The following is a 23,831-nucleotide window of genomic DNA, read 5'->3' as shown; positions in this document are numbered from 1 at the left end:
GGTTATCTCACTTAGTATGATGTTCTCCAGCTCCATCCATTTGCCTAAGAATTTCATGAATTCATTGTTTCTAATGGCTGAATAGTACTCCATTGTATGTATATATATATATATATATATATATACTACATTTTTTGCATCCATTATTCTGTTGAGGGATACCTGGGTTCTTTTTAGCTTCTGGCAAATATAAATAGGCCTGCTATGAACATAGTGGATCATATATCCTTATTACATGCTGGGTAATCCTCTGGGTATATGCCCAGGAGTGGTATAGCAGGATCTTCTGGAATTGAGGTGCCCAATTTTCAGAGGAAGCACCAGACTGATTTCCAGAGTGGTTGTACCAATTTGCAACTCCACCAGCAGTGGAGGAGTGTTCCTCTTTCTCCACATCCTTGCCAACATCTGCTGTCTCCTGAATTTTTAATCTTAGCCATTCTGACTGGTGTAAGGTGAAATCTCATCGTTGTCTTGATTTGCATTTCCCTAATGACTAATGAAGTTGAGCATTTTTTAAGATGCTTTGCAGCCATCCGAAGTTCTTCAGGTGAAAATTCTTTGTTTAACTCTGTACTCCATTTTTTAATAGGGTTATTTGGTTTTCTGGGGTCTAACTTCTTGAGTTCTTTGTATATATTGGATATTAGCCCTCTATCTTATGTAGGGTTGGTGAAGATCTTTTCCCAATTTGTTGGTTGCCGATTTGTCCTTTTGATGGTGTCCTTTGCTTTATAGAAACTTTGTAATTTTATGAGGTCCCATTTGTCAATTCTTGATCTTAGATCATAAGCTATTGGTGTTCTGTTCAGGAACTTTCCCCCTGTACCGATGCTCTCAAGGGTCTTCCCCAGTTTCTTTTCTATTAGCTTCAGAGTATCTGGCTTTATGTGGAGGTCCTTGATCCATTTGGAGTTGAGCTTAGTTCGAGAGCAGCAGAGGAAGACACCAAATATGATTTCTAGTTTGAATGTGCAACTTCAAATCACATCCATACCATACACACATGACATGAACACAGACACACATGCTTGCATGCACAAACATGTACCCATATACATGCACACACACCACAACTCTCTCACACATAGAACTAAAATACAAGCAAACATTCTACAAAGTAAAAAATAAAAAAAATAATAATAAAGCAAATCCTTTCTTACTGGAGTTGCTACCACTAAACTGAAGGATGTGTGAAGGATGATCCTTTGCAAGGCTCTCATCTCAGACCATCATACTTGAAGCTTAAACTGAGACAAGCTGTGTCTCTGATTTAAGTCAGGTGATATTTTTCTTCCACTGAAAATCAAAGTTTGTTCAAACACTTCTAACATATTTCATCTTTATTTCCTTCTCTAAATCACATGAGGCATCACTTTGCTTCAGTGAAGCAGTAGAGCACGTCCTTCTCATGACTAAGGAAACTTTTGTAGTCTAGCATCTATGTAAACCATTCCTGCAATGGCAGTGGACTCATGGGTCTTGGAACCAGTTAGTGATTATTGCCTATCCACCTAGTGTTTTCAGATGGGAGGTCAGTTAGTTATAACTGGGCAATTTATGTTAGCTATTTGACTGAGTGGTAAGTTTTTAGCATATTTTACTTACAATTAAGTGGTTTAGCATATTCACTCCCAACACCAAAAGGAGGATAAGTATTGTCAATAATACCATTTTACAATGGTAAATCCAGAAGTGGAAATTATGGCCCAGAAAGATTAAACTCCCTTTAGTTCACACAGCTCTGGAGTGCAGAGCCATGATCTACAACCAGCCCTTCCAATTCCAACCACTTTGTATACTTTACTCCCATAGTGATAGTCACCCAAGGTGATGTTTTCACTTATCAGATCCCCAGATTTGTTCAATCTGTCTCATATTAAAAACAGTAAGGCAATTACTAATGTTATAAAATAAATATCACTGGGATAAAACAGTTATTTAGTGTTTGAATATTTTAATGGAGGAGTCTGCTATTTTATCAATTATTTGACTAAAATATTAATATCTCTAGAGAATCATTTAAGATATAAAAGGCAAATACCACACACAGAGAGAGATGCATGTACAAACAAGCACACACACGTGCCTACACACATTCACACACACATACACACACACATAAAAGCATGACCCACTACATTATTTTAAAATGAACAAATTCCAAATGCTCTTCTTGAATTTCTGGTTTGTAGAACATAGGCTGTATAGGTCTCAAACTGCTGGCCTTGTCTTCATCTGCAGCTCTTTGTTATCCTGTATGAAAGCAGCCTCATGTTCTCATGTCCTGGGTGTAATGGAGTTGCAGGAACTGCAATTTAGTTGGGGAGAATGAATAAAATGTAATCATTCTTTAGCGATTTGCAAAAAGTGAACAAAAGCAAAACAAGAAAGTAAAGAAAAACGAGGAGGTTAATCTGAAGAATATTTGCCAGTGGAAGAAACTGAAAACACTATTATCAGTCGAAAAATAATGTGTTTGGATAAATATTTATGTGTTTCCACAGTGTTTTCTCTTCATGCATCTTGCAAGCAGTTAAAGAAACAACTACAAATCAGAAATAAGGAAGAAAATGAACTCCATTACTGAAATCCAGCTTAGTAATCACTTCTTGTCCTTCCTACTGTATTTTGATAAGTGATGCAAAACAAAATCTGTAGCATTCATAGAATGCTTCTGCTATAAATGAAAGAACGAAACACAGCAGTAGTGAAAAATTAATTCGTATTTACTTCAAGCAAAGGAAAGTGTGTTGGGAAAACAACATTTTCCTAAAGAGAAACAGCATCAAAACATTAAAATAACTTGAGATAAACAGTATCACTCTTTCCATGGACTATGAGGCAAACCAGTTGTTCATGGACTAGTGCATTTCAATTTTGGTTTCTGCTACATCTCCTTGTATAAACCTTGAGATTTGATTTTATCTTGGTTACTTCCACAGTAGAGACTAAATGAGCCTGAGTCAGACCAACTTAAGGAAGTACAAAAATAAATCTACCAGAAACAAAACAGTATGGTTTGGGCCCAGACAGGCATTTTGAAAATAATCCATAAGTGATACGAAATAAAGTTCCATGCCCTTGGTGACCACCAGAGCAGATGCAATTGAATGACTTCTTTCCTTTGTCTATGATGTTCTTAGCCAAAGTGGTAAGATTTTTTTTCTACCATTACAGAGGGAATTCAGATCCCATATCTAGGAAACTCTTCAAAACATTTTTACTCTGTACAAATCTGTGATTATCCATACATATGCCTTATCCTTTATTGACAATTAGTCTTATATTTTTATCTAAGAGAAAAATAACATATAAATCAGAACTGAGGATAAAATGACTTAATCTAGTATTAAAGACTATATGTAATTTCAGCATATCCAAAGTATATAAGAACAACTGCTAATCCAAGATGACTCTGCAGCACCTTACTGTAAAAGCAGAATTTCAAATCAATCTAAGCTATTGTAAAAATTGATTTTGAAACGGGACTCTTTGGGAGTGGGGAAATCATTTGAAATGTAAATAAAAAATATATCGAATAAAAAAAGATTCAAAAAAAAAAAAGAAAAAAAAAAGAAAGTAACTTGCCTCTGTGTTTGAGAAACTAAGTTGCCTAAGCTCCCAGCAAGATGGAAGCTAATAACTCTTTTCCTCAACTATGTTAGACAAGCCTCCAGAAATTATTCTAAGGGCTAAAATTAGATATAATAATAAGCTTTATGATAAAATTTTAAAATGGCATTGTTTAGAGTTGTCACAAAGTTCCAAGTTTCAATAGAATTTAGTGTTTTTTATAAAGTAGACACATCCAAATAACTCTTCTTTGTCTTTGTCTTTGATAATAATTCATTAATTTTGAAGATTTAATAAATGTTAAAATTGGTTGTTTTCATATAATACAGACACAGTTCCACATATTTATTATAAAAAATCAAATATATGAAGATACACATATAAGTTTCATGTTAAAATGTGACACATGAATGCCATAACTGCATCTGTCACCTTTATAAATGAGAAATATTATGAATATCTCTTTAATTAAAGATAAGTTAAAGTTATGCTCATTCAAAAAGTGCTATAGAGCCAAGAAAATTTCAAGGAAAAAGGGAAAATGGCAACCTTAATTCATTATGCAATAGAGAAAAGAGAGTACATTTTCAAATTGGTCTCAAAAAGACCAATTTTGAGATACTACAACAAATAATTAAAGTAAGATGATCAGTGAGTGACTTGGAGAAACTATTACTATTAATGCTTGGAGTCTTTATTGTTTAAAGTAATAAATACATTTACCTGGTGAAAGTATCGACAGTCTGATCTAGAAAAGCAATTGTGTTATATGTCATGATTTTTATTCAGTGCTAGCTAAGATTAAAATAGTCTTTACTGATAAGATACTATGAATACATCTTATCTACAAAACCTAACATTCAACAGTTTGGGGCAGGATTTTATGAACTCATATGGCCAAATTTAGCTACTGAAATAAATTTCATTATTATTTCTATTTTTCAAGTATATGTAATCATTATTCTATTTAATAAACTAGAAGTCCAGTATAGAGGTACATACCCACAATCCCAGCATCCAAAAGACAAACCAGAGTTTAAACTGAATGCCAGCATGGGTTACACAGGACACTCTGTATCAAAAAATAAGTAAAAATATAACAAAATCAAATATTTAGGTCTAGGGGGTATAGGTACACAAAGCACCTGCCAAGAATTGTACTGTACTGAGCTCTAATTTCAATCATCAGGGATACAAAAACTCAAAAATATGAACGTATTAAACATGATTTTCAGAATCAATGTCTACCTCTGTTACTTATGTCCTCAGAGTCTCTAGCTTCCAGTGTCACGGACGTGTGAAATATACTGTGGGACACACTGTGACATTAGCTGTAAGGGAAAATGCCATAAGTGCCTTCAAGGTTATCAAGTAAAACCTTGATACCCACTTCATTTTCCTTTTTCCCTCCTATAGTTACCTTGTAGCCATTCTGAAGTGCATAGCCACAGGTATCATTATATATGTAACAATGTCTCAAGCAGAAAGACTTCCAGCTAGTCTGAAACAGAACTTACAGTTAATTATCCAACATAAAAAGGATTAAAGTTACAATAATGTTTCCTCATGGAATTTCCCAGTTTATAAGCTAGTAAGATCTTGCATACTATAACATAAAAGAAAGGACTACAGGTTGCTTTATTTTTTTAACTTTTATGGATTGTGAGTGAACTATCATTCACTTCAGTCCTACTTATCTCCAGGTCTCCTCATATTCTCCCTTCACCCTTACAAATCTACCTCTCCCCCATGAGTTACAAAACACATAAACAACAACAAAAGCAAGACAACAACAATAAAACTAATGGATAGATGCCATCTCATGGTGTAAGCGGTAATATGTCACAGTGTGTCCCACAGTACATTCTATTCACACACCTTTACTTGCAAATGTTCATTACAATGAGTCGTTAGTGTAGTTCAAGATCTCTGGCTGATCCCAGCTGTTCAAAGATGATATAGATTTTGAGACAGGTCAACTGAGAACTCTGAATCTGGACTTGGATGGTAGCTGGTCTGCATGTAGATTCTCCTGCACTCATGCCCTCAGGCCTGGCTCACCTGCATTCCCAACACCAGAGCCAACTCCACTGTGCTGCCTTGTCAAGACTTGGTTGGGGGAGGGGGTCATTCTCCCAGGTGAGGGGCTGGGCCAGTTCTCCTAAACCTTCAGAGTTGGCTCACTTGTGCCTTGCCATCAGGGACAAGCTCACTGTGTTGGCCAGGCAAGGCCAACCATTCTCCCTAGTGCTGAAGCCAGCAGGGGCAGGTCTAGCTTACCCACTCTCATGAGGACAGCACAGGAGTATACATTCTGAAAGACCAAAATGTACTAAGAAAAAATCATAAAGATTTGACATACAAAAGTTAAGTCTAGAAAATTTAAACAACCTATTAAACAGACCTATATTCAGCAAGCACACTGAAGCAATCTTTAACGATCTCTCACAAAGACAAATCCAGGGCTGGATATATTACTGATGATATCTACCAGAGTTTCAAGGAAGAACTTATACCAACAATCTCAAACTCTTCTACAAAGAAAAGGGTATATGTGTTGGGAGGTAGGGTGGGGAGAATACAACAAACTCATGTTACAAAAACAATACAACATTGATATAAAAACACTCAATAGATCCATGCCATCCTTATTAGGGAGTTGGAGGGGGGGCAGGTAGAGCAGGGCATGCTCTCCTCTCCTGATCTTCTTTCAGTTAACATGAGTGGTTTCTCACACAGCAACAAAAGAAAGCTGGTGCAGTTTGATATGACATCTAGTATAGTAGAGGGCTTACATTTTCCCCATTATGGAAAGTTTCAGACTCAACAAGCAACAACAAGGTTATCTCAAGACTAGAAATCTAACCCTTGGGAAATGAAGATTATTTTTCTCCATCCCAGGCTCTTTACAGCAATTAGATTCTCAAGTTTTGTGCAAGAGTATCTCAAGACTATATCAACATTTTTAACACTATAGGAAAAGTTAATTCTATCTCTCCCTGTCTCTCTGTGTGTCTTTCTCTTCTCTATGTCTCTCCCTGTCTCTGTGTGTCTCTCTGTCTCTCTGCCCTCTCTCTCTCTCTCTCTCTCTCTCTCTCTCTCTCTCTCTCTCTCACACACACACACACACACACACACACACACACACACACACAAAGTGAGGAGCCAGGCTGAACCAACAAGGACAAAGGGACATTCTTCATTTTAAATGTTTTAATAATGGACTAGTGGATAAACTGGCTTCTGGGCCTATCCTATTTTATGAAGACATTAGATTAATGTCAAGTCCTAGAGAAATTTTCATATTCCTTTCACCTATGCCACAACCATCTGTAACTCCAGTCCCAGGGAATGGTGAAGGGCTCTCTAACAGACCCAAGCATTACAAACATGTACAGCAGGTCTTGCCCTTTCCCCTTCCCTCCCTCTTGAGAAACCATTAGAATATTTCCTATTTCTACTCCTCAATATTCATTCCCTTATTATTTACTGATTCATTCCTGAGACTGAACACCAAGGTACAGCTATCAAAAAACCATTATTTGGCTACACTGGCTAACCATCCAATAAGATTTACAACTCTTCGTAGCACAGACTTCCCATTTTGTGCCTTGAAAACCACTCCTGAGGAACCACTTGTTGGCGGGCTGGCTTTGCTCTATCCAGAGGCTGCAACACATCCCCATCCGTCACCTGATCCTCACCCCACCCCTACCCCCATAGGTCCAGGATAACAAATCTCCTTTGTGCTGAAAATTTGGTGTCTGGGTGTATTCTGCACCCTTGAGTCACAGAACTGGGTGTTATTCTGAGCCCTGCTCTATCCCCTTACAAATGGGATGCCCTTTTATGCCCTCTACTGGATCTGCACACACATAGTGCACAGACACAGATGCAAGCAAATTACCCATATGCATAATGTAGAACTAAAGACTAAAAAAATGTTTCAGTGGATGATGGTGTTATATGCTTTTAATCCCAGCACTTGAGAGGCAAATAGATCTCTGTGAGTTTCAAACTGCTGGGTCTACATGGTGAGTTCCAGGTCAGTCCGGGACATACAGAGAAACTCTGTCTCAAAATAAGTAAGTAAATACGTAAGTTTAAAAATAAGTAAATAAATAAATATTTTGAATATATACATGTATGAATGTGTTTGAGGTCACTTTGGAATGCATAAGAGCAAGTGCTTCTTTATCTCTCTCTCTGTCTTTGTCTCTCTTACCCCTCTCCCTCTCCCCTCCCTCCCTCACCTTTCTCTCCCTCCCTCACCTCTTTCTCTCCCTCCTCCCCCCCCCTCTCTTTCTTTCTCTCTTCTAAAAATCTAAGGTTTCCAGAAAACTTAATAGATGTTACCTCTGGCAGGCTTATCTAAAATTAATTGAAATGCTAATTTTAAGCTTACTCCTTAAAACGATTTGGATCTGGTGTTTTCTGCTGTTAATTATGGAAACTGGGTTAGTAGGAAATCTGATTATAGAATTTTGGAGAGGTAATGTAAAGATGCTAAACATATTTTACTAAGTGCTCAAAACATCTCAACTTCCTTTGTTGGACAAACATAAAGCATAATATTAAAAGTTTAGTTTCAGAATTGACCAGTATCCAAAGATGCTTTTTACTTGGTTCAATTAAAAGTATGCATATAATCGACAATTTTGAGAAGGGCTAAGTTTTGTTTTGTTGCTAAAAGATATTATACTGTGCTGTAAATAATGTACTTTAGTACCTACATAGGTTGCCAGTGTTCCCTTTCCTGACTGAAAATTTGAAAACAGGGCTCAATAAGAAACTTGAAGAGCAGAGCATTTAGTATGAAAAGAAAGATGGGCTAAGAGAGCCTACAGCTTCCAAGAAAATATGCTGGGAGACAGTAATTGGTAGGTGAGATGATTTTATTTAAAGACTTGGGAAAATGGAGGAAAAAGGATATGCTGTACCACTTTCAAGGTGGGAAGTCATCTTGGGTGTTTTTATGGAGAAAACCAGTGTGTGTGTGGGGGGGGGGCGGAAATATATGCTTAGAGTTCTCTGTTCCCAGGTAAACATTCCTTGAAGGGCAGAATCTACTCTGACTCTCCTGGAGTTTTTTCTTAGGCCTAGCAAAATCTTCCACCCCTATTATCACACTGAAGGAAGGAAGTATCAAAAAGCTAGAGCAGCAGGTGAGTCAAGGGGGAGTGAAAAGGGTGGACCTGGTCCTAGAAGGGAGCACAGTGGGCATGGCCCGAATGGCCCCGCTCCAACGGAACATAAGCATCTGCTCCATGCACACACATTCTGTGCTTCATTTCATACTGTGAGTTTTGATTATTCTTCATTAGGATGAGCTAACCCGTTCGTGGGATCTAATTTGACTATACTTGTATGTCCTGTTCTCTAAATATATATGAGATTTAGGAGACATAGACTAGCTAATTAACCAATTTTGTATGTTTTCATTTTGTCCAGACTGTACAAATTTATATAGTTATAAGAATTGGTAGTACACCATGAAGAAGTATGGAGAGGGTCCTGATGCTGGAAAGGATTGATCTAGCATGGGAAGGGAATAGAAGGACAGGGAAAAAGGAGGGAGGTGATCGGAGAATGGATGGAGAGAAGAAGGTTTATGGGACATATGGGGAGGGGGGATCCGGGAAAGGGGAAATCATTTGGAATGTAAACAAAGAACATAGAAAATAAAAATATTAAAAAAAAAAAGAATTGGTAGTACAGCTCCTTTAACTTTTGTTGCTTAGATTTTAGTGTGTGGTGAATGAATTTGGAATTTTTTCTTAACTGTTTGCTTTGCATATTTGTTAAGAAATACACATATATTATACAATATTATATATTACATAAATGGTATATAAAATATATTAGGCTATGTCCCACCAGTAACCCTAACTACAAAATGGTTCTGTACTGCCTGCTCCAGGAAATGACAACCATGCCTTTGTTTTACCGGTCCTTACAAGCATATAACATATATTGTGGGTGACAGACCACCCTACCTGCATTTTAGACTTTAAAGTCTTCTTAGAGTAAAGACAGGCTATATTAATTGCTTTTTATGATTAAATTTGTTTCTCAGATTAGGCTATGTCCCACCAGTAACCCTAACTACAAAAAGGTTCTGTACTGCCTGCTCCAGGAAATGACAACCATGCCTTTGTTTTACCAGTCCTTACAAGCATATTGCAACCCTACCTTTTCTTCCTAAGGTTGTTATGGCAACCTTGTCCTGACCGCCTAGCTGTCATGGTTTTAGTTCAGAAGGTGGTTTTGATCAATTTGTTATGCTCAGGCTTTGTTTCTGTAACCCCACCTATTTGCCTGTCAAATCCCCAATTTGTAATGCCCCTGGTCCTGATCTATAAAGCCCCTGATCTTTCCCATGTCCATTGCTGATGTCCTGAACCCCACTTTTATGGAGAGAGAGCCAATGTGCATGGATTAAAAGGGAAACAAACAAGCCTTGTTTTAATAAATTACTTGCTTTAATTAGACCATGGATGGACTTCTGCTATTTGTGTTTCATACTTTTGACTATTTAGGCATATGTTTGTTTTAGTGATGGTTATATCCTACCACAAGATTGAGGCACTAAAACTGATAGTGGAGAGTAGCAAACCAATCCTGTAGTAATAAAAACATTTCAAATTGACACTTGTGTCTCTCAATCTGTCTATCCAGCTATTGAAACAGTAAACCCCAAGGAGATAGAAATCTCCCCCTTGAAATTCAAGCTGACAGATGGAAAGGGTACCAGCAAGAGGGGAAGCTTGTCTCTTTGCAAGAAATTTCAAGTGGTTCTAACAGTTTGTCAGACCACCCTGTGGGATGAGACTGAAACCCACACAAAAACCAGGACAGCATTATGGAAAATGCTCAGATGTCCTTGTTTTAACCCCTAAGTAAAGCTTGTTTGTACTTCAGGAACTGAAGATGAACTTGAGGGCTCTGCTAGATCTCTTCCACCTTCCTCTCAATGCAGCCATATTAAACAAATCTCCCTTCCCTGCTATCTGCTTTGATTTGGCTCTTTTAACTGGCTCATTAAGAAGGAGTGGTAGGAATTGATGTGGCGCACAGGTTGTAACATCCATCTAATCTGATAACAGAATTAGTTCTAAATCTGAGAATGAAAACTGATTATTGGAGAAAGTCTCTGGACTTTACTAACAGGATAATGATGACAACTTTGTCAGATTCTTCTAGAAACAAAATGAACAATTTTAATCAGTCTCACTGCAAAGTATAGTCAGATGAATCTCTAATGTTTCCTTTAATCATGTAGCCATAAGTTGTTTGAAATTGTGATCTCTTTGGTTCAGAAAATGTACTTTTTCCATTTATTTTTTTTAATTTTGTATTAGACATTTGCTTTATTTACAGTTAAAATGTTATCCCCTTTCCTCCTTACCCTCCATCCCATCCCCCCTACTTCTGCTACCAACACCCCCTCCTACTTTCCTGAACTGGAATTCCCCAAAACTGAGGTATCTGGCCTTCACAGGACCAGCGGCCTCTCCTCTCATTGATGTCTGAAAAGGCCATCCTCTGCTACATGTGTAGCTGGAGCCATGGGTCCCTCCATGTGTGCTCTTTGGTTGGTGGTTTAGTCCCTGGGAGCTCTGGGGGTACTGGTTTATACATATTATTGTTCCTCCCATGGGGCTGCAAATCCCTTCAGCTCCTTGGGTCCTTTCTCGAGCTCCTCCATGGGAGACACTATACTTAGTCCATTGGTCGGCTTTAAGGACACATGTTCCACTATGTTCATAGCAGCTTTAATAGCCAGAAACTGGAAAGAACCCAGCTGTCCCTCAACAGAGGAATGGATACAGAAAATGTGATACATTTACACAATGGAGTACTACTTAGCTATTAAAAACAATGAATTCATGAAATTCTTAGGCAGATGGATGGAAGTAGAAAATATCATCCCTAGTGAGGTAACCCAATTACAAAAGAACACACATGGTATGTATACACTGATAAGTGGATATTATCCCAAAATCTTGGAATACCCAAGATACAAGTCACAGACCACATAAAGCTCAAGACAAAGGAAGACCAAAATGTGGATACCTTGGTCCTTCTTAGAAGGGGAATCAAAATACTTTTTCCTTTTTAACTGAAAATCTCAAATTATATTCATTGCCAGGCCAAATATGACTTCTACAATAGTGTACTATACTAAGTTGGGCTACAGAGGGACAGGGATCATGCCATGTGTTTTGTTTACACATAATAATGGAGAATTTGAAGTACATAGTATCTCACTCTGTTCATTTGTTTGTTTGTCATGGTTGATGGACTACAATGCCCCATACAAGTTATGGGACACCTCTATTTGAGTTACTGATCAGAAGTGTCCTGGAGATCCCCAGAACAATAAAATAGTTAAGGCTCTTGTCATTATTCTTGGATGGTGACCAGAACCTGATGTTATCATCCTATTGTGTATGATATCACGTGCCTTCATCACAGGAAAGGAAGAAATAAAATTGTTACTGTTCAAGATGTTGTTTGTTTGTTTCTTCTTTGACATTGGCTAGCTTTCATAGTATCCAAAGGCACTTTGGGAGGGGCTACAGGAAAAAAGTTACCAACATTCTGCCTAACCTGTGAGCCCTGTGAAGTACAATGATTGCACAGTGAATTATAGGCAAGGATGCAACAGAAATTATGGGTCTACCAACTGCTTTCTGTCTTAGATTAAGGCCTGTTCCACAGGAGAAAATACATGCCTAGTACTGTAAATCTAGTTCAGAACACACAGTTGGGGATCTCACAAACCCCAGGAGTGAAGAAATTATTATTTATGTGTTGAATAAACATATTTTCAAAATACCTTCTAAATTCCTACCTCTCTATGCATAGACTACTACAGTTCTTTGGCCATATCACAGAAGGTTTGTGAGCAACTGGTGGTAGTTTATGTAGTAACTCACAGCTGGTCCAAGTTCACAGAATAAGTATCCATGAAATGTTCCAACAATTGTAGCATCTTTAGCACATTTACTCTAATGTTCAAATACCATTTCAGAAAGATTCTAAGAGTCAGAAATAAAAGGGTCAGACCAAGCAGTATCATCTGGACATGACAAAGTTGGTGTACTTACGAACTTACAGCTGCCTGCCCTGGACCTGCAAAAGATCAGGTTTGCTAATATTTCAGCTTTGGGGGAGGGTGGAAATCACAAGGCTCTACCCCTAATGGAAGACCTATTGAAAGCTGATAGATTCTGGAGTTATTCAGTTTTTCTTAAGGGTGCTGTCCCTAGTAAGTTGACTATGACTCAATGATGCCCCCACACTCCTGAGTATATACATAGCACAAATTGGAGGCACAGTACAAAAGGATGGAGATGACACATTCTTGGAACCTGTTGAATAGTCAGTCTAGGCAAAATGGTGATTTCCAGATTCAGTGAGATAACTAGTCACTAAAACTATAAGAAGTAAAAAGAAAATATTGAACATCACCTGCTGGCCTCTGTGTGTACAGGGATAGGAATGCATACTCATATACATATGTGCATATAACACATACACACAGACACACACACACATACACACACACACAGGTCAAAAAATAAATATGGAAAAAGAGAAGAATTTCAATGTCTATATTTATTTCTTGACAAATATAGCCAAGTAATTTAAAAGTTGGTACAAATATTAACTCACTCTTTTATTTCCATTTATTGTCTTGCTAATCATTGTTAAAGGTCCTTTGGGAGCTGAATAAAAATTAGGAATATAACCTTTGACATCAGATATACCTAGAAGTGTAAATAAATTTCAACTGCTCATTCATAAGCATATGCTGCTTCTTTGTTTGTTTGTTTGTTTTTAGGGTTTATTTTTCCAAATATTAAATTTGATTAATAGCATGAGAGAATCATGTAATCCCTAAGTAGTAAGCACAGAATAAACATATATTTTTCACTCCATTTTATTTCCTCAGTTCCTTTTGTCATTAATTTACTAGTAATGATATGTCTTACCTCAATAGCATAAAGTTTTAAAATTCTAATTTCTAACCTGTATTTATTTGACACTCATGATAGTAAGACTCATTTGTTATAATTGAGAGAGATGTTCTCATTCCTCTTGGAAGGCCAGGAAGTTACCCGGAAGTTTCCACAATTTATGAAGCAAGAACAGTGCTAAAGAAAAGAATTAATGTCATCTTAGAGTTTTCATATTAGAGACAACACAGTTTAGAAAACAGAGCGTTGCAATGGAATAACTGAGAATACATTTTAAATCTTAGCCTCACCATGAGAGGTGTATCTTGAGCAAGTCAGTTTACTTTATTTCAACATAAGTAATTGTAGAAGGCAATTGTATCTCATGGTCTGACACATACACAAAGTTAGATACTGGCTGTAAGGGTGGTAGGCTAGTGAAATACATGAAGCTTAATGTAAGTATGATAAAAATGGCCAAATAATACCTCAGAATGCCAGTCATCTTTTTCTAGGTCGTAAACACATTCAAAGCTACTGAGAGGGAAGGCTTAGTTGCCCTCGTGATGATGACTGAAAGAGAACAAAACCTGAAAAAGCATAAAAGCAATCAGACCAATCCACGAATTTAGATGAAAAGAATAATTAAGAAAACCTAGCAAATAAAGAAATACTTCTAGCGTTCATACTTTTAATTTGCCAACACAGCACATAGCTGACTATAAACATGAAACACTGATCAGAAATATGGAATAGGAATTCCTGGATATTAAAATCAGACTAGATTAAGCCTGGCACACTTACTGTCAAATCCAAAATGAATTGTGTGACTCTGAGTACATATAGAATGTGTGTGTTTCAAACATAAAATGCCTAAATACAAGACTGCTAAGGGACTCAATGAAGTGAAATATTTCCAAGGCAGAAAACTCACCTCTCCAACAGATTCACATTAATTCAGTAATAGCAAGAGAACTTCTGCCTAAAGAGACCTGAAAACACAACATAAGAATTTTGAAAACGTCCCACAAAGTAGAAAATATTTCTAGTTTTAATATTAAGGTAAGGTTGTTTTCACAGAGTGAGCCTGGAAATATTCCTTCTTTGGTTTCTAGAAGTATTTGGGACTGGCTAATGTTAATCCTATTTATTCTTAATGGTTTTGCTCTTTCTTCTCTTCAAATCTACTGAGGTTTTCCAACCTGTTCATACATACATACATATATATATATACATATATGTATATATATATATACTTCATGAGTTGTTATGTATGTCTATGTCTTTTCATCCTTTTTTTGAGTAATGAATTTGTCTTTTTGGAAGCAGTTATAAGAGGGTCTTTCTGGTTTTCATCATAGGAGCATTCACTGAATGCATAAAATTGCTAAGAGATCACTTAGTCTAACAATTTTCGGGGTATAGCCTTTTGGGGTTTGTATGCATAAAATCAAATCTCTGCAAACAAAATTCATCTTGAAGTTTTTTAATTTGAATGTTCTCATGTTTAACTGTGAAATTGCTCTGACCAGTGCATCTGAGCTCATGTCAGATAGTAGCAGCCAGACTGGTCTGGTCTACTTTCTGATGTTAGAGGAAATACCTTTAACTCCAAAGTGTGGTGGTAGTTTCAGGTTTGTCGTAATTGATCTTGATTATGCTGAGATATGAATGTTTAAACCTAATCTGTTGAGAATTTTTATTATAAACAGATTTTGGTCCTATTTTGGTATTTTTCTGCCCTTTGCTTGATGATCATGCAATTTTGAATACTTCTTCTATTAATGTTTTGTTTCAAATTTATTTATTAACCCCTTTGAAGCCTCTTCACACCCCAGAAATAAATCTCAGGTGGATGGAGAATGAGTCTTATTTTTCTGATGACGTCAAGTTGCTGGCTGTGTTTTGAGGGAATATCCTTTGGGACACTGTCTATCCTTTGGCACACTGTCTTTACATTTTCTTTTTTCTATTTGTCTCTTTCTTTTTTCATTGTGTGTGTATTTTTCTAGTTTTAATATTGGGATGACATTATTTTAATCGAATGAGTTAGGAAATGTTCCTTTTCTTTACTTCTGGAAGTATTTGAGACTGGCTGATGCTAATCCTTTTTTAAAATATTTGATAACATTCACAACTGAAGTCGTGAAGTTCTGGATTTTTTTGATGGTAGATTTATTTACATCATAGATTTAATCTCCTTATTGACCATTAGTCTATTTATGTTTTTCATTTTTTAATTTGACCTTGACAGTTTATGTCTTTTGGTGATTTTACTAATTTCCTCTAAACTATAATGACCGCTTATATATGTAGGCTGAATATTGTCTGGAATTTACTGATTTCCTCTAAATTACAACGGCTACATTTATATATAGGCTAAGGTCAACATTTCATTCTTTTCTAATATAGTTTTTAAATTAATATAATCTTTATTATGTGTTTCCTCCTTAGCCTTTGGTTTATATTTTGGGTTATATTCAATGTTTAGTTGTGGGGGGAAAACAAAGCAGGGGTGTGGGGGGAACCGCCACAAGACCCACATAGGAGAAGAACTGGCAGGCAGAGCCCACATGGGGGAACACTGGCAAGGCCCAAGCACTGCACTGGGTTAACACCTGTAGAGCAAGAGACTGCCCGGCTAGCCAGGCAGGAGGGAGGTCCTTGCTCAGAAGGTGGTGCTGTTCTGACATGGACCTCCCAGGTATCTGTTGAGGATGCTTGACTGAGAAGAGGCTGTATCCTTTCTTGGTGGCTGGAAATGTTGAGGCCTGCTTGATGATCTTACACAGCGTGTTTTGATAAGAAGAGACAGTTCATAGATTTAATGCTTTATTATAGGAGAGCAGATAGAGAAAAGGAGATAGAGAAGTAAAGTGAGAAAGAGAAGATAGAGGGATGAGAGATGGCCACAACCACATGGAAAGCAGGGAAAGAATGGAGAGAGAGGTGGAATAGAGAGAGGGGGCAATAGAGGGCAAAGAGAGATAAGAGAGGGTGGAGAGGGGCAAGACAGAGAGAGAGAGAGAGAGGAAAGGAGAGGGAGAGAGTGGGGGAGAGGGAGGGAGGGAGGAGAGAGAGGGGCGAGGGGCAAGAAACCTTTTATACTAGGCTGGGTTATCTGGCAACAGGTAACCATGGGGCAGGGAAAGTCTGGCTATAGCTAGGGGACTGTAGGGGTGGAGTCCAGCCAGAACCCTAGGGTCCTGGGGCTTGGCCATACTTGACTGGTGACTGATGGCCACAGGATTATGGAGTTGAGGAGTCAGCAGTCTGGGAGCAGAGCTCATAGGTTCTGTCTCTTGTAGAATGTTCTCCTAGGTCTCCAAAGTAATCCTTGCTCAACCAGGGTAAACTGCTCTACAAGGTCCCACATTTGGCGACATTTTAACTGAACATTTTGTACAATATATTGCATCAGTTTTAAATTTTGGTGCTCTTTGAGAGATTTGCTGTTTGCTGGTCTGCTGATTTATCTTTTAAATGATATTTCAGGAATAGCTTACTGATACTAGATGCCACAAACTATACATCATTTAACAGTACTTCTAAGAGGAGGTAGGCTGAAGGAAATTCTGTGATCAGGTATATTTGTGCCTTTAGAAAGCCCCACTCACAATTTGTTCCCTTGGTCTCTAGTTAATCTTCAAACTGGCCCATTATTATTAATATCATTCACAGCTGTTAGCCTTCACTATGACTAGCTAAGTGTGTGACATGTAAGGTCACAGTCATATGAAATCAGAGTAAGATTCCTTGGTAAGGGGAATAAACTGCCATTGTTTGAACCTTGCTCTATCTTCATAGGAAGTACTTTTGTCTCTGGGAGATGAATTGGAGCAGATTTAAGCACACAGCTCTGATGAGTAAGAAGTACCCATCAATCTGTCAAAATTCATGGTCTAATAAGGATCCATTTTCTTGTACTTAGATGGCTCACTTCTCCCTGTGTTCTCAAATGATATAAAAAAGTTGCACTCTAGTGGCTATTTTTTATAAGGTTGGAGAGCATTGGATGAATAAGGATCTACATATTAATCATTTTCCAATTCTCTCACCTCTGGGTATCATGATAATAAGAATTTATATATATATATATATATATATATATATGACATATATATATATATATGACATAGACATACCTTTTTTTGAAGGCATTCTTTCTAAATCCATCCAGTGGAAAAGACAGCATTTTCAACAAATAGTGCTGGTTCAGCTGGGGGATAGCATGTAGAAGAATGCAAATAGATCCATTTTTATATCCTTGTACAAAGCTCAAGTCAATCGTGGGCCTCCACATAAAACCAGATGTACTGAAACTAATAGAAAAGAAAGTGGAGAAGAGTCTCAGGCACATGGGCACAGAGGAAAATTTCCTGAACAGAACACCAAGAGCTTAGGCTCTAAGATCAAGAATTGATAAATGGGAACTCATAAAATTACAAAGCTTCTGTAAGACAAAGGACACTGTTGATAGGACAAAATGGTAACCAACAGATTGGGAAAAGATCTTTATCAAGCCTACATCCAATAAAGGGCTAGTATCTAATATATACAAAGAAGTTATACTCTAGAGAAACAAATAACCCTATTAAAAATGAGGTACCGAGCTAAACAAAGAATTCTCAACTGAGGAATACTAAATGGCTGAGAACCACCAAAGAAATGTTTAATATATTTAGGCATCAGAGAAATGCAAATCAAAACAACCATGAGATTCTACTTCACACCACTCATTATGGCTAAGATCAAAACACAGATGACATATGCTGGTGAGGATGTAGAGAAAGAGGAATACTCTTCTATTGCTAGTGGGAATGAAAACTAGTACAACCACACTGGAAATCAGTCTGGAGTTTTATCAGAAAATTGGACATAGTACTACCTGAGGACCCAGCTATACCATTCCTTGGCATGTACCCAGAAGATTCTCCAACATGTAATAAGGACACATGCTCCATATGTTCTTAGCAGCCTTATTTATAATAGCCAGAAGCCGGAAAGAACCCAGATGTCCCCCAACAGAGGAATCGATACAGAAAATGTGGTACATTTACACAGTGGAGCACTACTCAGCTATTAAAAACAATGAATTCATGAAATTCTTAGGCAAATGGATGAAAGTAGAAAATATCATCCTGTGTGATGTAATCCAATCACAAAAGAACACACATAGTGTGTACTCACTGATAAGTTGATATTAGCCCAGAAGCTCCGAATACCCAAGATACAATTTATAGACCACATGAAGCTCAAGAAAAAGAAAGACCAAAGTGTGGATACTTCCATCCTTCTTAGAAGGAGAAACAAAATACCTATGGGAGGAGATACAGAGACAAAGTATGGAACAGAGACTGAAGGAAAAGCTATCCAGAGACTGCCCAACCTAGGGATCCATCCCATATACAGTTACCAAACCCAGACACTATTATGGATGCCCAACAGATGCTTTCTAACAGGATCCTGAGATAGCTGTCTCCTGAGAAGCTCTGCCAGTGCCTGATAAATATAAAGACTGATGCTCTCAGCAAACCATTTTACTGAGCACAGGGTCCCCAATGGAGGATCTAGAGAAAGGACCCAAGGAGTTGAAAGGGTTTTCAGCCCCATAGGAGGAAAAACAATATGAACCAACCAGTACCCCCAGGGTTCCCAGGGACTAAACCACCAACCACCAAGAGTGCACATGGAAGTACCTATGGCTCTTGCCGCATATGTAGCAGAGGATGGCCTTGTTGGACATCAATGAGAGGAGAGGCCCTTGGCCCTTTGAAGGCTCAATGCCACAGTGTAGGGGAATGCCAGGACAGGGGTGGGCAGGTGAGCCAGGGAAAAGGGGATGGGATAGTAGATTTTCAGAGAGGAAAGGAGGAAAGGGAATAACATTTGAAATGTAAATAAAGAAAATATCTAATGAAAAATTTAAAAAATAAAGTCAAAATATCGAATGTATTTCCCCAAAGAAGAAATTGATTTATCAAGTTTTGAGTGTTATTTTTTTTGTTTTATTTTGTTTTGTTTTTACTTTTTCCTCATTATGGTTTTATGCATCTGAGAAAAATGATACATTTTCAAGTCATTATTCAGTCACTAATTTAGTAAGCTTAACTATACATGGATATGTTAAGTTAGTGACCAACCTTAGTCTCAGTGGCTTAAAACTACCCCTGTTTAGTCTTTCTTGAGGGTCTGAAGATCTGCAATGAGGAAGACTCATCCAAGATGTGTTTGTCTTTCCTTGGAATCTAATCTCAAATTTGGTCCAAGGCTGTATCACAGCCTCTTTCTTCTCTATGAGTTAGTACAGAACATTGTAAGTCTCTGCATAGTAGTCAGTATGACAGCTCATCAGCAAACAGGTCACATCTGTTCTGTATCCCATGTACTCATGTCTTCCTCATTGGCCTAAGAAAGTCAAGGAGCTAAACTGGGAATAAGGAAATGTGTTTCACAAGGAAGAAGAGAATATTACTAAAAATATTTTATCTGTCTACGTTATTGTTTGGGATGCATTCCTCTTGATGTGTAATTTGGTCTGAGACTTTGGAGGTCTTCATTTCTTATTCAAGCTTCATAAGGTCATTGAGAATTTCTGTTCCAGGTAGTATTTGTAATATCTACTGATCTAGCCAGGGAGCCACTGTATGATTTAAGTCAGTTTTTTATCTTGAGAAACTTTTTTCTTACTGCCCTTCTAAGCTCAAAGCTTCTTAGGAAGTTATCAACTCAAGCGGTGAGTCAGCAGTCTCCTTCATAAACAGGAGTGCATCACAGGCTGCAGGCTGTACTTACTCAGGCACATCTTGAACCTAATAAATTCCCAGCTACTTCTATCTATATATTTACTGAAAACTAGAGGATCTGTGATCTATAGTCCAACTCACCAATTTGTGGTTGTGCTTATAAAATGTAATTAAGTACCACATTTTTCTAAAGAATATGGGAGGAAATTATATTCCTGAGGAAATGTGTAATCATTTAAATACTCCAACTTAACAAATATGTAATCTGACTTTAATTACTGCTCACATCTCCCCAGAACATTCGTGCTAAACAAAAAAGGCTTGACCATTGAGAAAGGAGAATCTTATACTGATATCTAACTTACTGACCAGGGAAAATCTGAAAAAGTCATGATGTTCCCACATGTTTTTACCCCTCAACATAATGCCAGCCTTCCTACTTTGTTTACTTTCCGTTTTTTGTGGGAATAGAAACAAAGCATTCAGACACATAAAATTTAAGAACAGCAACAATTAAAAGATATTCTTTTTAATCTATTTAAAAGCACTTATCATCGCCATAAAACATTGTTGGCATGTACTGATTCAGAAAAAGAAGCATTTCTAGTAATGATGGCTATAGAGCTCTCCTGTCTATACTCACTATTGATACTCAAATGATAAAATTATGAGCATGGGTAACATTTCCCCTGTTAGATATCACAGCACACTCTAAAATTAATGAGAGATGAAATAAAATCATCTTTCAGTTTCTCAATTTTTCAAAATTTCTTTGTTTTGAATGAAAATAACTGCCAAGCTTATAAATGTTTGTTGACTTGATGGTTTTAAAAACTTAAATCAACATTATCTTTTCTTTCATGTTGCCAAAATTGGTTAGTTTAGTAACTTTTAACTTTTAGAAAATATCAAGCTAGAGGAACCATAGACTGTGACATTCCCTAGCCTTCGGTTTTTATCATTTATGCTTCAAAATTTGTATCAATACTTAGTATTCGAGGAAGAATTAGGTAATTTGGATATAAACCATCTTGATCAGATTTATGCAAATTCTAACTTTGGTAAGGAAATCTAAGGCTAAATGAAGAGATAGAATTTAAATATCTCTTATAAATAGAATTCTGTTTAAATCTCAACAATAAAGAAAGTAATTTATTTTTAGGAATTATAGATTTATAAAAATGGATATAATATATTATGAAAAGGGAATATTTAGACAAAAAGAAGATCATGTCTCAAACTTTTAAATCAAATATACTAATGTAGATACTATTCAATGAGAGTCTAAAACTGTGAAAGACCCAGAGATACTGCAAATTACAGCTGAGCCGAACTTAACCTGAACAAAAAGAAGACTGGAAAAAGATAAACTAGCCATCATCATATTTTGAAAAACCTCTTAAGAAACAGGCTTTAAAATGTCTTTATAAGTACTATTCCTAAAAATAAATAATTAACTATTATTTCTTAGGGCTTAGGAGATAGCACACTGAACTTCAGTCATGGGAATCAATAACCAACTTTTCTTTTCAATGATCAGTTTAAGTATGTTATAGGTAAAACCTAAACACATACTTTTGACTGGATTGAAATATGAATTCACAGAATTTCAGAGGTTAAGAAGACCTTGATTTTTACTATTTATATTGATTTGCATTGACAGTCCATATTGGAAAACTCTATGAGAAAGATGTCCTTACTAGTAAAGTAGAAGGAGGAATTCCCCAACAGAGCAGACAATCAATTTAGATAGCCATATCAAGCAGTAACAACATCTGATTTTGTCATAGATCAGTTTGACTCACATGGTCAAGCTACTCCTGGGACTTGGTATTTGAGAGATATAAGCTAACTAAGAAAATGTGTTACCTGAATAACCAAAAGCTCAGAGGACCAGGGAGGAGCACCTCCTACAGAAGTGTTGGCAGACAAGTGTATGGTATTAACTGCATGATTTTTAAAACTAGTCTCACAGCAGATGTCAATCAAGAGAAAGGCCCAATTAGAAAAGGAAGAGGTGAAGGAATATCCTCTCACTGGCTTATTCCACTGGTCTTCAAGAGCAGAATAAAGCATCCTCATCCTTATAAAGGGGCATTGTTGTATTGTAGGACATTTTCTCCAAGGTTTTTTTTTTTTCATTTTTATTTTTATTTATTTATTTTTTATTTACATTGCAAATGATTTCCCCTTTTCTGGGTCCCCACTCCCCTCAAGTCCCATAAGCCCTCTTCCGTCCCCCTATTCTTCCATCCACCCCTTCCCACTTCCCTGTTCTGGAATTCCCCTATACTCTTGCACTGAGTCTTTCCAGAACCAGGGCCCACTCCTCCATTCTTTTTAGACATCATTTAATTTGTGGATTATGTCCTGGGTATTCAAAGTTTCTAGGCTAATATCCACTTATCAGTGAGTGCATACCATGATTGACCTTTTGAGACTGGGTTACCTCACTTAGTATGATGTTCTCCAGCTCCATCCATTTGTCTAAGAATTTCATGAATTCATTGTTTCTAATGGCTGAATAGTACTCCATTGTGTAAATATACCACATTTTTTTGTATCCATTCCTCCGTTGAAGGACATCTAGGTTCTTTCCAGCTTCTGGCTACTACAAATAGGGCTGCTATGAACATAGTGGAGCATGTGTCCTTATTGCATGCTGAAGAATCCTCTGGATATATGCCCAGTAGTGGTATAACAGGGTTCTCCAAGGTTTTTAGAAACAGTTTAGGACCTGTTCTTAGTCCTCTCTGATCAGTAGGTGCAGGTTTTAATGCTGTCTTCTCTTGGTAGCATAATGTAGCCAAGGAGAAACAGTGTCAACCAGCCTGGGTCCAACAGTCTTAAAGCCCATCCCTTCAGACAAATGTGCTGATTATGTGCCTTTTAGGATCTTGCAAGCTTTATTATTCCCTTCTCACCATATAAAATTGAAGCAATGTTCTGTGCTTACATTTTGTTTACCTCATTTTTCCTTGTTAGATATTATAAATGTTCCCATTTGGATAATAACCATATTTTGAGGCCCACTGGATGATCTTGTCCTTTTCTGTGACCTGAAAGATAATGGGAGATGAACGGAGACTGATTCAAGAGAGGGCAATGCACCTGCTATGGAAAAATAAGATCTCTCATTCAACAAAACAAAGCAGGATGTTCCTGTGTGTGCAAGTAGAAGACGAAAGTCAAACAAACAAACAAGCAGAAAGTCTCTGCAAAACACTCAGCTGTACAAACTATGGACTCTAAGCTCCAAAACACTGCAGTTCTGGAAAATAATTGATGAAAAGAACAATTGCCTTTGCAATAAATGAATTAGATGTAGCAGTACTGAATAAAAATAATGTAATGATTCTAACACCACCACCTTAAACAAATAGTCTCCTATTGAAAGTAAAGTTACTGTATCCTGAACCCCAGGAAGGCCTCAGTGGGTTTCATTATATGCAGATATCTATACTGGGTGTAGCAGGGTGCTGATGGCAAGCACTACTTTCTTTGTGTCTTATTAATTTTATCAGTGTCCTTAAAGATTATCCGA

Source organism: Apodemus sylvaticus, chromosome 6 (genome assembly GCF_947179515.1).
Source record: "Apodemus sylvaticus chromosome 6, mApoSyl1.1, whole genome shotgun sequence".
Taxonomy (NCBI): domain Eukaryota; kingdom Metazoa; phylum Chordata; class Mammalia; order Rodentia; family Muridae; genus Apodemus; species Apodemus sylvaticus.
This window is presented reverse-complemented; position numbering follows the sequence as displayed.